The sequence below is a fragment of the Larimichthys crocea genome, chromosome XIII, assembly GCF_000972845.2.
Source record: "Larimichthys crocea isolate SSNF chromosome XIII, L_crocea_2.0, whole genome shotgun sequence".
In the NCBI taxonomy this organism is placed as follows: domain Eukaryota; kingdom Metazoa; phylum Chordata; class Actinopteri; family Sciaenidae; genus Larimichthys; species Larimichthys crocea.
Window position 1 is genome coordinate 48,390,239 of NC_040023.1, and position 3,238 is coordinate 48,393,476.

General features: G+C 51.5%; 1 protein-coding gene across 2 annotated transcripts in view; it reads left to right on the plus strand.

Moving 5' to 3' along the window:
* Nucleotides 1-1,219: 1,219 nt before the first annotated feature.
* Nucleotides 1,220-3,238, plus strand: part of LOC113747269 (zinc finger MIZ domain-containing protein 2-like) — an 11,808-nt gene continuing 9,789 nt past the window's right edge. Inside the window, exon 1 of one of the 2 annotated variants that reach the window (XM_027286362.1) lies at nucleotides 1,220-1,596. The gene's annotated coding sequence lies outside the window, so the exon portion shown is untranslated. The remainder of the gene's footprint in view (nucleotides 1,597-3,238) is intronic. The other variant, XM_027286361.1, reaches the window with a different exon arrangement.

Sequence of the window (3,238 nt, forward strand, 5' to 3'; positions counted from 1 at the left end):
CGACACTCTCTCTCTCTGTCAATTCAGCTTTATTGGCAGGGGAAACATGTTTACATTGCCAAAGCGTGTAAACAACAAAAGCACAGATAAATGTTTTAACATAAAATACAGGAAATTAAATATTATTATATTTTATATAGTAGTAGTAGTATAGTAGTAATTATAGATAGATACAGAAATCTTCCAGCTATGTGTGCAATTGCTGGACTTCCCCCCAGCAGGTCTGGAGTTTCTGGGTGGGGTCCAGTGTCTCAAAGTCCCTCTTGTGGCCGCATTTGTGGAAAGTCTGTGTCTCTAATGTCCTGGTATAGCTGCAGGAGGTTAAGAAGTGCAGCGCTCGTCTCCACCTGCGTTGTGTGCAGTGGTGGCACAGCCTGTCTCTTCTGGGCAGAAGGTCTGCCTGTGTCTCTGTCTGTGTCTTGTCTCGGTCTGTGTCCTCAGTCTCTGTCTCTGCCTGTGTCTCTGCCGTGGTCTCTGTCCTGTCCAGGCTGTGGGTGGCTGAGTCTGACCAACGTCTTCCTCAGTCTGGGGTCGGTTGCCACAGCTCAGATAATCTGCCATGAGTATCGCTGTAGGAGTTTGCTTTGTGTTTTTGGTTGCAGATGTTCCAATAGTTGATGTAATTGTCTCTTTCTTTTAGTTCGGATTTGGTGGGTCCGGATTGTGTGAGGGCGGTCTTGGGGCCCTGAGCTGTTGGTGCTGATCCGGTGGACCAGCTGGCTGAGGGGATCCCTTCTTTGCTCTCCTCTTGGCATTGCAGGGCTTTGTAGTGGTAGGAGCTGGGCTCGCTGGCTTTGAGGTGTTGGTAGAATTTGATGGCTCTTTTTTGGATCCGAATTAAAAGGGGGAATTGTCCTAATTCAGCTGGACATCCATTACTGGGGGTGTTCCTCTGGACTCTGAGAATGCTCTTACAGATCTCAGTATGCAGGCTTTCTATTGGCTGTTTGTCCCATTGTTCAAAGTCTTGATTTGTAAGAGGGCCCCATACTTCACTACCATACAGTAAAATGGGTTCAGTTACAGAGTGGAGTATTTTGAGCCAGATTCTAGCGGGTATATCAATAACTGAGGACTTCTTTAAGGCGGAAAAAGCTTCTTCCCTTGTCTCTGAGTTCATTAATGGCCAGATTAAAATTTCCTGTAGAGCTCATTTTGAGTCCTAAATATGTGTAGTTATGTGTGAGCCCCCCCCCCCCTCTCTCCGGTAGTCGTCGTACCGTGACGCAGAGGAGACACGCCGTAGCGGCTCTGACGTCACGTCACGTCATCATTCCCGGTGTTGTCGGTGTGTGATCGTCGGTTCGAGTCTTCCCGCTGTGACCGCGGAGCAGCGGGGGATGGTGTCTCCGTCTGAGGCCGGATAATCAGACGCAGAGGCCGGCGGCAGGGACGCACAGCCGGGGCTGCTGGCTGGATCTCGGCCTCCGTGCAGGGTTCGATCGGGACGGTTCGGATACTCGGGTCGTCTTTGAACCGGTTCTGTCCGGCTCTGGCTGCGGGTGCGCTCGGTCCTGGATGCCCCGGAGGCCCGGAGGAGCACAGACTGCGGAGCCCCGGAGCAGTGCTCGGACAGCGGGGAAGCAGAGACGGTAGGTCGGCTCCCAGACAGACACTTGTCCCCGGAGTGTGTGTGTGTGTGACGGACGCTGCTGCCGTGAAGTGTCGGTAGCTGACCCAGCCCGGGCCGCTCGGCGTGGACGCGCACGGTGTCTCCCGTTAACGGGGATGTTTGTGTTGTGGAAGCTAACAGCTAGCCTCGTAGCTTCCATTGTCACAGCCGGGCTAAGCTAGGCTAAGCTAAGCTAAGCTAAGCTAAGCTAAGCTAAGCTAGGCTAAGGTTCCGTGTTCTGTAACAAACTTTACCCGACACTGGGACGCTCTGTCCCGGCCTCCGTGACCGAGGCACAGCGCTGGATAGATGGTTTATTCCGCTCCGGCGAGGCGGACTGCTGTCGTGTCGTTAGCACGCTAATGCTAACAGCGGTGCTAACCCGCTAACGGCCCGGAGAGGAGAGCCTGATCCCGGCCGGAGCCGGCGGGCTGCCCGCTAGCTGCTAGCCTGTTAGCCTGTTAGCTGTTAGCTGCTAGCCTGTTAGCCTGTTAGCCTGTTAGCTGTTAGCTGCTAGCCTGTTAGCTGCTAGCCTGTTAGCCTGTTAGCTGTTAGCCTGTTAGCTGTTAGCTGCTAGCTGCTAGCAGGAATCAAAATGTCTCCTGACTCATTTTGTCGCAGGCTTTCATGTCACCGCTCTGACCGGGACAGCGCGGCCCGGTTCGGCCCGGTTCGGCCCGGTTCAGCTCGGATTACTCACACATCAGCCACAGCGTGTATATCAGTGTTATTATTGTCTGTGTTTTTGTTTTTGTTGTTGTTAACAAGCGCGTGCTCGTGGTTTGAAGGCCACAGACTGTCACAGGTGTGTTATCAGGTGTGTTATCAGGTGTGTGTGTGTGTCATGTGATTCATATGGTGAGTCCAGGTGACTGAAGCAGCCCAGGCTTCAGACCAGGACCCCCTGTCTGTAGCTGGTTCAGTCTGGATTCAGTCTGTGCTGCGTTCAGGTGTCTCTGTTATTCTGTGTAAATGTGTGTGTACGCTTCACTGGACAGTGTGAATATGATGTCTGAACAACAGCTGTCTGTAGGTCTGTAGGTCTGTTGGTCTGTTGTTAGTCTGTTGGTCTGTTGTTGGTCTGTTGTTGTACTGTTGGTCTGATGGTCTGTTGTTGGTCTGAAGGTCTGTTGCTGGTCTGTTGTTGTACTGTTGGTCTGAAGGTCTGTTGTTGGTCTGTTGTTGGTCTGTAGGTCTGTTGTTAGTCTGTAGGTCTGTTGTTAGTCTGTAGGTCTGATGGTCTGTTGTTGGTCTGAAGGTCTGTTGTTGGTCTGATGGTCTGTTGTTGGTCTGTAGGTGTGATGGTCTGTTGTTGGTCTGTAGGTCTGTTGTTGGTCTGTAGTTCTGTTGTTGGTCTGTAGGTCTGATGGTCTGTTGTTGGTATGATGGTCTGTTGTTGGTACATAGGTCTGTTGTTGGTCTGTTGTTGGTCTGATGGTCTGTTGTTGGTATGATGGTCTCTTGTTGGTCTGTAGGTCTGTTGTTGGTCTGTAGGTCTGATGGTCTGTTGTTGGTCTGTAAGTCTGATGGTCTGTTGTTGGTCTGATGGTCTGTTGTTGGTCTGATGGTCTGTTGTTGGTACATAGGTCTGTTGTTGGTCTGATGGTCTGTTGTTGGTCTGTAGGT